The sequence below is a fragment of the Calidris pugnax genome, unplaced genomic scaffold, assembly GCF_001431845.1.
Source record: "Calidris pugnax isolate Ruff unplaced genomic scaffold, ASM143184v1 scaffold162, whole genome shotgun sequence".
Lineage (NCBI taxonomy): Eukaryota > Metazoa > Chordata > Aves > Charadriiformes > Scolopacidae > Calidris > Calidris pugnax.
This window is the reverse complement of record NW_015090900.1, coordinates 1,214,284-1,229,037: the sequence shown is the minus strand read 5'-3', so window position 1 is coordinate 1,229,037 and position 14,754 is coordinate 1,214,284. Positions and strand designations below refer to the sequence as shown.

General features: G+C 40.5%; 1 long non-coding RNA gene across 1 annotated transcript; it reads right to left on the bottom strand.

Annotated features, from left to right (window-relative positions):
• Positions 1–288: 288 nt before the first annotated feature.
• LOC106891866 lies at positions 289–13,738 on the bottom strand. The gene is made up of 3 exons (XR_001412796.1): positions 13,531–13,738; positions 13,238–13,330; positions 289–454 (listed from the first exon to the last, which is right to left on the bottom strand). It is a non-coding gene; the product is annotated as an uncharacterized LOC106891866 (long non-coding RNA).
• Between the last annotated feature and the right edge of the window lie 1,016 nt (positions 13,739–14,754).

The following is a 14,754-nucleotide window of genomic DNA, read 5'->3' as shown; positions in this document are numbered from 1 at the left end:
GCGCAATTGGTTGCAAAGCGTTATTCTGGGCTTTGTAATGAGGAGTCACACCCCAGCGATCGGAACTGGCTCTGAAGCGGCTGTTTTAACGTGTGGCCAAACACAATGATCCGCGGCGGGGAGCGCAATTAGAGAGTCATCTGCGCGGGCTCCAGGTGCTGGAGACATCTAGCGCCAGATTTTCAAAGGCTCCCGGTGGCCAAAAAAGCTCTGAAAATATCCCAGGAGTTGGCAGGAGGAGCCCCATCACCACCACCACCACCCACCCCCCCCCGGGGGCTTCACCGACCTGACCGGCGGCTTCGGGCTGGTGGCATCGGGGCGGGGGGGGGGAGGCTAGCGAGGGGGGAGCATCAGTAGCCACGGGCTGGGGTGGCCACAGTCGCATCTTCTTCCTGACTTTCTGCTGGGGGATCTAGGAAAACCTCCTGGCCATCAGGGAGCTCTAAAAGGCCTGTAAAAGTTTAATAGGGAAATGGCATAAGGCGTCGCACAGGACTTTCGGTTTGTCACTTTTTTTTTTAATTTTTTTTAATGGTGGCATTAACTTTTACATATTTGTGAGTAATTAACAGCGTGGCTGTTCAAATAAGATTTAAAGACAAACCCCTTTCTCCTTTCTCTCCTTTTTTAAAACAGCGTAAATCCGTTTTTCCCCCCCGACACGAGACCCCCCAGGGCAGAGGTGAGGCTAAAAGTACAAACACCAGGGTTGTGCGGGAAAACATCTTAAAATCCATATTAATAAAGACGTCCATTGATATAAATGTATAAAAATATTATTTTCCTGTGGTTATTTTTGGATGTTTTCTACCCCCCCCCCTTGAACATCTTGTTTCTATTTAATAGAAAAGGCCTCCTTTCTCCGTGATTTTCTCTCCCTTTTTTTCCTCTCTCTCTCTTTTTTTTTTTTTTTTTAAACGGAGCCCAGATGCTGCTCAGGATTAAGGTTACACCAAACACATTCTACATTGCCATTTTCCAAACAGAATGAAGCAGATGGAAAAGCTGGAAGAGGATGCGGCAGGAACGGAGCGGGGCTTGAAAACTGCAAACCCTGCACTAAGGGGATGCCAGGAGAGACAGAGAGAACCCAGGCATATCCACTCTGCACCTTCCTTTCCTCACATTTAAATTAAATATACATATATATATTTTTTAACTTAAACATCTGTCAGAATTTGTGCTTTAAACCTCCTATTTAAAACAGGGAAAAGAAAATTCAGCTGCAGCCCTTCGCTGTAGTCTCTTTAGGGCTCGGACCTAGAAGATGCAAAAGCCACTGGCCTCAGGCCATCAGAGTACTTAAGTATACGTGTATATATATATATATATATATATAATTTTAAACATCAGCAGTCCCGGTGATTTTAAGCATATACTCCCTTAAAGTTAACCATGTACTCAGCACTTTGCAGGATCCGCCCAGAATACTCATACCAGCTCCCAGCTCAAAAAAAAAAAAAAAAAAATATATATATGAGTATCTGTACCTCTGAGAAAACAAAGAAAATCTTCTTTTGGAAAGGGTCAAAGACTTTTTTTGATTTCTTAAAAGACACCGGTTCATCAGTTCTGGGAACTCAGACCGCGCTGAAATAAAATCTCTAGGGGAAGTTAGCTGAATTCATGCTTATTTGTAAAATATCACCCATTTGGCAAATTCATTCTAGTATTTGAGGTGAAATTCTGCAATAGCTTAGTTTACTCCATACTGTGACTCAATCGTGTGACGCGCTTTGAAAATCTCTTTTTAGACTTATTTTAAGAGATGTTGTTAATATTATATAGGTGCACACACACAACCCCGAGAAAGAACACACAAACAATTAAATATTCATGCTATGGGGAGAACACTTCGTAATGTCCCTTCGTTTCAGACCTACAAAGGCAGGCACAAATAACTGCTAGAAAATTTACCAAAACCAACCCAATTGCACTATTCCACAGAAACAAGGTGCGGATCAGCTTTGAAACGTTGGACCATGAAAGGTCCAAGAAATTCTGCTTATCTACCTTTAAACAGTCACCCCTAAATCTAGAATTTCAAAATCTTAATTCTGTAAATCTAAGCCACATGGGGAGCTTTAGGACTTTATACACACAGAAGTCAGCGTGAGGGGATGGGACCCATTTTCTGCTTTTAAAGCCTCCACCCTGAAATCTTCCTCCAATATCCATGGTCTAAAAGTAAGATTCTTACCAAGTCTGGACCTCAGTGAAATTTCCCTGCATGAGAAACAAAAATTTAAGAGAGTTCGGACCAGCTTCGCTGGAACTTCTAGAATTTGGTCCTGGAACTGTGAAATAAGGTCATTTTTATCTAATGGTTATCTCTGGCTTTAAAGAGGCCCCCAATCAAGCCTTAGTGATATTACTGCTTTATAGAGGCTGATACTATCAGTATCTCAGTATCTCAGTAAAACAAAGGCATTGGTCAGAACTGTTCACTTTCTCTGCAAAACAGAAGCCTGAGCCCCAGATACACCGAAGAACAACAAAAAGACATAGTTTTCAAATATTTAGAAAAATATCGAGTATATCTGACAAAAGAACCCCAAAACAACAACAACAAAAAACCTCAAATCCAAACATTTGATGGTTGTTGCTTACATTCCTCTCTCTCTAATGAGGTACCCAAGCTAAACGGGCTCAGAAAGATTCATATTCATTGTATGTATTGGGAAGGGGTGTAACTACACACATGAGGAAACAAAGTATTTTAAAAACATTGTTTTTTTCCTACCTTCAGGAAACATAGTTAATGACCCGGGTTTTCCAGTGGCACGGGGTCAGGCAATCACTGGGGGCACTGCAACCCTCCAGACTCACCTTCCTATTGTATTGGTTTACTGATTTTGGCTGTTCTTACACCATATTTTCTTAAGAACCACCTTACAGCACACTTCTCTTCCTGTTTGAACACAGGAATAATATCAGTAAATAATGCCAAAGCAGCACAAGAACAGAATGTCAATGCTCAGTGTCGCCAAGAGCTGCCATGATCCACCAGGAGTTATCAAGAGCTACACAGGATTATGGAGTCCTGGATTCAGTTTATAATTACTTAAGAAGCTTCTCAATATTGTTTTTTTTTTTAAGGATTTTTCAATACTTCAAAATTCATTACTTTTTTTTTCCTGTATCAATAGCCATGACATAGCATCTTTCTTTAAAAATACCCAAAAAAACCCCAACAAACAACCCAAGAAAAGAAACTACCACCAAACAAAAAAATGAAGCACTGAAGTTGAGTTGTGATATAAATCAGTGAATTTTTTTCTGCCACCTCTAGGGGTATGAAATTATCTAAAATTGACATCCTACTATGGGGAGAAAGAAAAAAAAAAACAAACCCCAAATCAAGCCAAAGATTTGGAAAGTAATGTCCAGAAGACCAGAGGCTAATTAGCGCAACCTCAACGAGATGTAAAACTTAAGCTATTTTTCCCTTAGAGAGGGAAAAGATGTGGAGGAAAATAAACAGCTAAAATGCAACATGGGTTTAAGAAAGGCAACCATGCCAGGCAGATCTGATCTCTCTCTTTGATAAGAAAGCAGATTTCTCTTCGTAAAGGAAAACACAGTTGATCTCACCCACATAAAATTCAGTAAAGCATTTGATCTGGCGCCACATATGAAAATAAGAGTTCAACTGGAAAATATGAAGATTGGGGCAAGAAAAGTTGTGTGGGTAAAAAAATGGCTAAAACCCCCCATGCTGAATCATGTTAAAATGGTAAATTTTGGGCTAGAGAACGAAAGGTTTAAAAGCTCCTCCAGCACTGGTCTCCAAACTGGTGCTATTTATTGCTTTTAAGTGACATGAGCACACAGAATTGAAAGAAGAGCATTAATATAGCTAGTTACTGACAAAATTAAAAAGCATCAATAAAGAAGAGTGGAATATCCTACATGAAGAATGGGATGAGTTTCTGGAACAGCACAGGAATCCTGAGGAATGGGCTGGTGGAATGCAGTAATAAGATTAATGCAAAGCACAAGGTGGTTCACACAGGGACTACCAGCCAAAATGCTTGTAAAGTGGGAATTCATCACAGTTACTGGAGAAGGATAAAGACTCAGAAGCATTATTTAGTGACAGAAATGATGAAACATCAAAAAAAAATGAAGATAACAAAGGTAATTTAAAGACCAGGTAAGGCACATCCAGATGTTACGGCAACAGATCTCTTGCAGAATTTTGGGTTACAGTTTATATTCAAGAATGATACACGAGAACTACAATAGTCATAGAACAGGCTTCCTAAAATGGTTATAAGAGCAAAGAATCTATCATGAGAAAACGTTAAAGTTTTGTATCAGCTAACACCAACAAAAAAAAAAGGCTGAGATAGGACAGGGTTAGCTCATATACATAGATTATGACTTGAACACAGGCATTTAAACTAACAGGTTATGTTGGCACTAAAGGCCTGAGTACATTTAAGATGACAGCTGGAATAGTATGTCTTATTATTAGAAAAATTAGATTTAAAAAAAAATCCTTCTAGTGAGGCTACCAAAGGGACTAACAGTTTTTATGTTGGAGCCTGATGTTCTTGCGGCCAAAATGAGATCTGATTATCTCAAGGCAGGTAAGGGAGGCTCCTCACACCCCACACAGAGGGGGTAACCAGCACCAGCAGCTCCCTTTGAAAGCCCACCCAAAACCTGGTGGGTGACTCATTAAGATAATACTTACAATTATTTTACTGGGACAAGCTGGAAATTTGTTTATTGTCACTGAGGAACATACAGCGGAGAATTTTGGTAGCTTTGCCATTAATTTCCCTGCTCTGCATCAGTGAAATTGCAATATTGTGAAGGTACATTTATGCTGGTTAAAAAGTATTCAGATACTATAGTGAAAAGCATAACGAATATCCATTACAATTAGCAATTCTGTATTTACTGCAGCACTTGAATTACATGCAATAAATAAAATATGTAAGCAAACATCAAATAACAAGGATAAAAGAAAAATCTGAAGAAAAAAAAACGTTCGCTGAATGAGACAGGAGTTTGAGGCTGCAGGTTGTATGATTTGATTTATAATTAGAGGCTGCACCGTGGTGCAAAAAACTGGATTAAGATGGGCAAAAGTATAAAAACCACACACAGGAAAACTGAATGCTCTGCTCAGCTCCCTGTTAAATTCATCCGGGTCACAGGAGCGTAAAGAGGCATGAAACACAGAGTGAATAACACGTGGGCTGCCCCGGCCCTGGAGCACGCACAAGCTCAGCAAATTCTCTGTGTCAGACGGTGCTTGGAGAACTGAGCAGTGATCCTTGCTGCATCCACACACGCTGTCACCCCAGCAGTGCCACCAGCCCCTAGCTCTGCAGAGAACTGCTGACAGAATGAAGGAATAATATCAGTAAATAATGCCAAAGCAGCACAAGAACAGAATGTCAATGCTCAGTGTCGCCAAGAGCTGCCATGATCCACCAGGAGTTATCAAGAGCTACACAGGATTATGGAGTCCTGGATTCAGTTTATAATTACTTAAGAAGCTTCTCAATATTGTTTTTTTTTTTAAGGATTTTTCAATACTTCAAAATTCATTACTTTTTTTTTCCTGTATCAATAGCCATGACATAGCATCTTTCTTTAAAAATACCCAAAAAAACCCCAACAAACAACCCAAGAAAAGAAACTACCACCAAACAAAAAAATGAAGCACTGAAGTTGAGTTGTGATATAAATCAGTGAATTTTTTTCTGCCACCTCTAGGGGTATGAAATTATCTAAAATTGACATCCTACTATGGGGAGAAAGAAAAAAAAAAACAAACCCCAAATCAAGCCAAAGATTTGGAAAGTAATGTCCAGAAGACCAGAGGCTAATTAGCGCAACCTCAACGAGATGTAAAACTTAAGCTATTTTTCCCTTAGAGAGGGAAAAGATGTGGAGGAAAATAAACAGCTAAAATGCAACATGGGTTTAAGAAAGGCAACCATGCCAGGCAGATCTGATCTCTCTCTTTGATAAGAAAGCAGATTTCTCTTCATAAAGGAAAACACAGTTGATCTCACCCACATAAAATTCAGTAAAGCATTTGATCTGGCGCCACATATGAAAATAAGAGTTCAACTGGAAAATATGAAGATTGGGGCAAGAAAAGTTGTGTGGGTAAAAAAATGGCTAAAACCCCCCATGCTGAATCATGTTAAAATGGTAAATTTTGGGCTAGAGAACGAAAGGTTTAAAAGCTCCTCCAGCACTGGTCTCCAAACTGGTGCTATTTATTGCTTTTAAGTGACATGAGCACACAGAATTGAAAGAAGAGCATTAATATAGCTAGTTACTGACAAAATTAAAAAGCATCAATAAAGAAGAGTGGAATATCCTACATGAAGAATGGGATGAGTTTCTGGAACAGCACAGGAATCCTGAGGAATGGGCTGGTGGAATGCAGTAATAAGATTAATGCAAAGCACAAGGTGGTTCACACAGGGACTACCAGCCAAAATGCTTGTAAAGTGGGAATTCATCACGGTTATTGGAGAAGGATAAAGACTCAGAAGCATTATTTAGTGACAGAAATGATGAAACATCAAAAAAAAATGAAGATAACAAAGGTAATTTAAAGATCAGGTAAGGCACATCCAGATGTTATGGCAACAGATCTCTTGCAGAATTTTCAGTTATGGTTTATATTCAAGAATTATACATGAGAACTACAATAGTCATAGAATAGGCTTCCTAAAATGGTTATAAGAGCAAAGACTCTATTATGAGAAAAGGCTAAAGTTTTGTATCAGCTAACACCAACAAAATAAAAGGCTGAGATAGGACAGGGTTAGCTCATATACATAGATTATGACTTGAACACAGGCATTTAAACTAACAGGTTATGTTGGCACTAAAGGCCTGAGTACATTTAAGATGACAGCTGGAATAGTATGTCTTATTATTAGAAAAATTAGATTTAAAAAAAAATCCTTCTAGTGAGGCTACCAAAGGGACTAACAGTTTTTATGTTGGAGCCTGATGTTCTTGCGGCCAAAATGAGATCTGATTATCTCAAGGCAGGTAAGGGAGGCTCCTCACACCCCACACAGAGGGGGTAACCAGCACCAGCAGCTCCCTTTGAAAGCCCACCCAAAACCTGGTGGGTGACTCATTAAGATAATACTTACAATTATTTTACTGGGACAAGCTGGAAATTTGTTTATTGTCACTGAGGAACATACAGCGGAGAATTTTGGTAGCTTTGCCATTAATTTCCCTGCTCTGCATCAGTGAAATTGCAATATTGTGAAGGTACATTTATGCTGGTTAAAAAGTATTCAGATACTATAGTGAAAAGCATAACGAATATCCATTACAATTAGCAATTCTGTATTTACTGCAGCACTTGAATTACATGCAATAAATAAAATATGTAAGCAAACATCAAATAACAAGGATAAAAGAAAAATCTGAAGAAAAAAAAACGTTCGCTGAATGAGACAGGAGTTTGAGGCTGCAGGTTGTATGATTGGATTTATAATTAGAGGCTGCACCGCGGTGCAAAAAACTGGATTAAGATGGGCAAAAGTATAAAAACCACACACAGGAAAACTGAATGCTCTGCTCAGCTCCCTGTTAAATTCATCCGGGTCACAGGAGCGTAAAGAGGCATGAAACACAGAGTGAATAACACGTGGGCTGCCCCGGCCCTGGAGCACGCACAAGCTCAGCAAATTCTCTGTGTCAGACGGTGCTTGGAGAACTGAGCAGTGATCCTTGCTGCATCCACACACGCTGTCACCCCAGCAGTGCCACCAGCCCCTAGCTCTGCAGAGAACTGCTGACAGAATGAGCTTTTTTAAGGGCAGAGCCTTCCAAAAAAGCCAGAGCGTTGCACCTCCTCAGAAGACCGTAAAAGGCTCACGTCGCGTTTCTACATTTTGCTTGTGGCTTTTTGTTTCCATCATAAATAACATCACCAGTTTACCAGTATCACCTATTTCTTTCCATCGAAGGTCTCTCACTCAGATCAGTTTACCAGTATCACCTATTTCTTTCCATTGAAGGTCTCTCACTTATTTCTTTCCATCGAAGGTCTCTCACTCAGATCCACAGAATCGCCTAGGTTGGAAGGGACCTTTAAGATCATCTAGTCCAACCATTAAAAAAAAACCCAAAAAACAAAACCACCATCACTAAACCATATTCCTGAGCACCACGTCAACTCATCTTTTGAATATCTCCAGACTCTCTCCAGATTGTCTCTCTCTCTCATACCTGCTTTAGCAACACTTCTCTTCAGCAAACAAACCATGGCTGCCCTTCTTGGGATCTTCTGTTCTTAACTGTTTGACCACTGGAATTGCTCTTCGTAATTTCAAAGGCCCAGAGGTCCATGCAGTCGAAGACTCCTTCCTTCTATCTGCCACCTCTTCGTGTTTCTATAAACAGTAATAGGCAGGGGTATGGAGCCAAAAAGCATCTTCAGTCTTCATTTCTTTTTCTTTTTTTCAGAGTTCTGACCAGGTAACTGCACAAAAGACCAAGGGGACACCTCACATCCATCAATTGTATCTTCACGTCATCAATGTTTTGGACAAAACCAGAATCCCATAACTTTTCTCTTGTTGTTTTCTCCTTTCTTCAAACGCCTTTCAGATTTAACTTTGGTTTGTCACAACTCTAGCAACTATATGTCTATTATTTTTTAAGAGGGATATTAACAAAGTTGTTCTGCTCATTTTGGGAATAGCAGGAGTGAAAAAGGTTAGCAAGAAAATGATTATCTCAGACTCAGGTACTAGGACTATGTTGTTTTCCCCATTTGCAAGCAACCATTCCTATTCCAGCCCATGTTAGAACTTTTAGCAAGAAAATGATTATCTCAGACTCAGGTACTAGGACTATGTTGTTTTCCCCATTTGCAAGCAACCATTCCTATTCCAGCCCATGTTAGAAAGGAAATCAACACTTTCTGAGTAATAATAAGATAAAACATTATCATTTCCATCCAACATTGAAAATTATCTCACGATCCCTCTTCCATTGGCAAGCTGACCCACTTGGAGTTCACAAGAACAGTGCATTTGAAAAGCCTCCTCAGATCTTTTTCTCCCCCTTGTTTTCAGATACAACATTTTCAGTAGAGTTTTTTTGTAGCCAAGGATCCAGACATGAGTGTGCCCAAGGAGGGCAGGAACTGGCTGGGCAGCGGCACTGCGCTAACGAAGGCAGTGGTTATAATGGATCACAAACCAAATTTGAGTCAACACAATAAAGGTAATACATGACAGAAATATTTAATAAGGCTGCTTTACGTAGGACACCCCTGACAATTACCTTGCTCAAGTCAGTGCTGGTGAAATCTCAGCTGGAATATTGTATCCATTTTCAGGTACCACATAAAAAAGTAAAACCAGATACAAAACAACTGGAAAGAGCACAAAGAGAGGAACAAGAATGCTGTGAGGCTGAGGGAATCTAACCCTCAAGAATAAATGGAAGTAATGGATTTGCTTAATAAAACAAAAAACAAACTAAAAAAAAAAATACAGCAATAACTGTATAGGATTCAGATAAGCATCTTTCTCTTGTCTCAGAGTTGGGACAGGACCTAAGGACCTCCTGATGCCTCTGTGACAGCTATCTTTATTATTACAGCAAATACAGGGACAAAAATACTGGTGAGAAAGGAATATTTCAATTAGAAAAGTGGATTTTTAGACGAAGAACACACCATTCTGGGCCACCGTCTCGGGCTATCAATTTCAGTAAGTTACTTGGAGGACTTTCTTGTAACTTCCAGCTCCAGAAGAGATGAGGGAGTGTGTCAATTGCATCACTTCTACAAATACACACACACTCTGGGTTTAAAGTTTACAAAGCATTTCAGATTAAATGTTTCTTCATTTATTAATATTATTTTGCCAAGTCTAACTACTTTGATACACTTTCGCTGAAGATCTTCACTGAGCTCCACCTCAGTCCACAGCAGCATCACCTGCAGTAATTGCTAATAAAGTCAAACTTTTTCTTTGATTAATTTGCTCTGTTATCTCTTGTTAATAAAATCATAGCGCAGTTTTTCCGTAAAAAATGGCCATTTTAAGGAAGGTTTTTCCCTGGACTTCTGTAACACTGAAAGTGTCTTTCCATTCCTTGCTTCTACCCACCCACCTTTCAGTATCTTCCCCTGACTCTTACACACGTTGTACAAATCAGGGCAAGCTCAAGTTTCTAATGAGTCTGTTCTGAAGAAGTTTCATAATGTCACCCTACACTCATTCTACACCCCTTCAATCACCGACACTGATGAGCAAGGCCATACACAACCATTAAGAAGTTGTTCTCTGTGTTCATAAATGCTTTCTCCTGGCTTAACACACCGTGTTTATTCCAGGAACCCCCATAGCCCTTATTTGATTTACAGATTGTACCTGGAAAAAAAAACTCTTAGGAAATTCCTCATGCATTGCCAAGCTTTGTGATACAGAAGATCAGCACCTTCTGCAGATACAGACATTAAAAAAAATAATAATCCCACCACAATATCCCTGAGGCAAAATGTTTTCCATTGGAAGTCATCAGAAATGATGCTCTTCCACAAACGGCAATGGGCTGAAGTCATCAGAAATGATGCTCTTCCACAAATGGCAATGGGTTTCTATAAAGAATCATAGAATTGTCCAGGTTGGAAGGGACCTTTAAGATCATCGAGTCCAACCATCAACCTAACTCTGACAAAACCCATCACTAAACCATGGCTCTAAGCACTGTGTCAACCAGGCTTTTGGATACCTCCAGGGATGGTGCCTCAACCACTTCCCTGGGCAGCCCATTCCAAGGCTTAATAACCCTTTCAGTGTAAACATTTTTCCTAATATCCAAACTGAACCTCCCCTGGTGCAACTTGAGGCCATTTCCTCTTGTCCCATCGCCTGTGACTTGGGAAGAGACTGACCCCTGCCTCTCTACAACCTCCTTGTATTCTGCCTCTGCAGTGAAGATCTGCACAGGTTTCTAGGAATGCAATTTTGGCACCCTGACGTTTGGCTGCCGCTACTGGCCATCCCAGTTCTGCACCAGCACCCAGAAATAGCACACCATTGAGCAAACTGCACCATAAATCCTGCACAGAAGTAACATGTTGATTTCATCCTACTGCTTCTCTTTGTGCATTTCTTCCTTTATCAAAACAGCAAAAGCTCCACAAAGCCACAGAAATCCTTCAACCAATCCTGTGCAACCCCACAGCAATAGGCGTTGTAATGGATGTACCAGTTTCTTCTTCGAGCAACCTCGTGGCATGTTGAAAAAGAAGTGGCATAGGCAAAACTAGGCGTTGTAATGGATGTACCAGTTTCTTCTTCGAGCAACCTCGTGAAAAAGAAGTGGCATAGGCAAAAATCAACAGATGCCAAGAGAAAAAGAATAGTAATTTGTCGGGTTGACCCACAGTATTCAAAAATTGCTGAGAACTCCCTGTCAGCACGCTGTGAAAGAAAACCACACAGCTGAGTAGCACAACAGCCCTCCATGGGATAACTGCCCACAATATTTCCAGACGTAAATTAATACAAGAAAGAACCATGCACCCCATTAACAGTGAAAATACCTTAAATCAGCATAACAAAGTGGGGTGAGTGTACTTGTGCTCAGTATAGTTAAATAGCTGTAATTAGATCAAACAAACGAGATTGATGTATCATCCCTTTGTAGACATGCCCTCTGAAGGTAGGTCAGGAGCTAAGTTCAGTAACACAGTTTTAGTACCACAGCTTTTATCTAACAAGGCGCAGCCACACACTCACTCAAAAGTAAATACTGCTTAGAAAAACTGCTGAATTCCAAAGAAAAAAGAGTTTCCAGAGAGGATGCCACTCTTTAATAATAACCTTAACTTCTGTCAGTAATAAAACTCTCCTACTTAATATGATAACGTACCTTTTGCGTAAACAAAGTACAAAATTTTGGTTACAAATTCATTTGTGTCAAGGCATTTGAAGGTCTTTATTGAGTTGTTCCCTCATCAGTTAAGGTGTCTACACGGAGAGGGTGAATTCTAATTTGCTTTGTTCTTTCAGAACCTTTTAATCAAATTTTAAGAAAATAACGTAGAACGACGTGGCATGAAATCTGGTTGCTAAATTTCAGAGCTGAGCAAAACATAAGGTAGCAGATGGTACGAAGAGGATATACGTGAAGAAATGTAAATAGTAGGGAAGCTCACAAAAATCAAAAATGTAAGGCAGAACTGAAAGCGCTCGCGAGACCCCTGGGAGAGCAGAGGAGATGAAGCAACAACTGAGCTGAAAGATATCAGGCTTCCCTGACAAAGCACCGACAGGAAGCTCTAATCTCACAGAAGGAAAGCCCCATCGTAACCAGGGGAGGCGAGATTGTTGTGAAGGGTCCTTAAAGTAAAGATGGAAGAAGGAGCAGAGGAAACAAGGACAGAGTTTGCAGGTGCCAGCAAACGTCTTCATCAAACACTCCCTTGAATCAAAAAGAAACCCTTCGGCCCCCAACTATTTCAGAACTGTAATCAATAAGTACTGAAGCCATTCTAAAAGAGCTAATAGTAGAAAATAACCTGGTATTGAATAAAGACGAGATGAATTGTTTAAATTAGGCAGAAGACCAAACAAAGAGCGGGTTAGTAACTAATCAGAAGAGTTTTGCAGGGCTCCTAAGGGTTAGGAAGAGAGGCAGCCTGAGCACTGGCATCACAGAACCTGCACTCCACATGAATTCCTGTGGCACAGACTGCTGTCTGGTAGCCCTTTCTTCTATTATATAGCCTCATTAATTAGCGAGTAGATGATGATGTACATGCATATCATAGCACAGTCTGGGTGAAGGCCAGGAAGGTCCTTCTAATCTTTTAATGAAATAGTTACCAATAACAGACCAATATTGTTAAATAGGAGCTACCATATACTGCCTTAATGTAAAGGATATTTAAGGGTGAAGGAAGGCACATTGGAGAAGGGGCTTAGTAGCACAGTCTGGGTGAAGGCCAGGAAGGTCTTTCTAATCTTTTAATGAAATAGTTATCAATAACAGACCAATATTGTTAAATGGGAGCTGGTGAAGGGAGGCACATTTGAGAAGCAGGGCTTCATTGACGACTGCAATTCAGTTGAAAAGTCAGGAAATGGTAACTATCCTAAACATCTACATTTCAAAATGTCGTTAATAACTAGGAAAAAAAAAAGCAGTTGCTTCCTCTTTTCCTACAGGATTTTTTCTAACCAGTGACAGGCCTGTGAAATACCTGGGAAGCTGAAGAGTTGCTGGTTTCTGAAGTGGCCCTTCCACGCAGCTGCAGAGGAGCCGGCGTTGGCGTCAGGAAGTGACATACCTTGTTCTGTGAAGCGAGAGAGAGCGCGCTGAGAAGACACCAAACTGCCCCAAAACCTGTCTGCAGCTCCTGAGAAATATCATTGTATTCTGGAGCATCAGAAAAAGCCTGACAGAGAGAAAACAAAACGGCAGTGCTCTATGCAAACAACAGCATCAAAGTGTGGGGCCACAATCTAAATACACTCCGTTGACTGCTGAACCCACCAAAGTCACCTCGTGGTGCTCCCTCCACCGTGAAGATGCTTTTGGTGACAGGTGGCCCTCACTGTTTGGCTCATGCCACGCACATCCCTGTAGCAGGACACAGCCACCAGAGTTCATGGAGTCTGAATCACAGCTCCTCTCCTTTTGTGTCTTCTTCTGCCCCAAGTTCAATCTGTCCAGGTGATTTATGAGGTGAACCCTGGCTACGCAAGGCTTCTCTCCTTCTGAATGGAGAAACAATTCGATAAGAAAAAAAAAAAATCTCTTCTGAGTTAATAGAGGAAACCGAACTTAATTACTAAAGTATTTATTATACATATAGGCCGGATGAAGCTTAGCACATTTAGTACATACAAAACTGCAGAGAGCTGCTAGGAAGAGTAGAAAACAAACCAAACAGATTCACAAGTTTCTTAATAATTTAAATTAAGCCACTGAAGTCCCAGAAAAAGTAGAGTTGCTGGCAATAGCAACAGATATCTATCAATTGCAGCTTGGTGCTTGTAGCAGCGCACACGAATTGAAAAGCAGTTGGCTCCACGTCCCCTTAGATACCCTCAGGCTGAGGGACCGCTAAATTGTAATCAATGTGACTACACAACCCCCAACAGGCACTGCATGACTTTCCTGGCTGTTGATTTCATAAATTGTCTCGAGGTTCTTTGTCATGAAAGACATTGTATAAAATTACAGAAAAAAACCAAGAAGACAGCAACTTACAGGCTTGGTCCTGGGAAAGATGCGCGCGGTCTTTGATGACTCAGCAGTACATGGGGGATCATCACACTTTGTAGGTGGGAGCCCAATGCTAAGAGATAATTTGGCAAGGAATAAATGTCTATGGTATAACTTCAGCTTATCAGTTTGGAAAAGACCATGAGCAGAATTCTTCAGATGCAATGAAATCACAGAATTAAAAATTTTAAGCGCAAGCCCCATTATTAAGTCATCCAAGTCCATTTACAATTATTGATGGTAAATCCATCTACTCCAGATGGGAAGAGGTCACTCTCTTCTTTTTCCAGGGCAAGTCTATGAATAATTTGAGTGATTAAAGCTCAAAGCAGGTGTGAAAATGAAAAAGACCAGAAAAGCACATGGGAAAGAAACCACACTCACAGGAAGGTACTTAGCTTTCATTCTGGAATCAAAAAAAAGGCACCTTCCGTTCCCCCCAGTCCACACAGCCACAAAATACAGATGAGTTTTTTTCCAAAAGAGTTG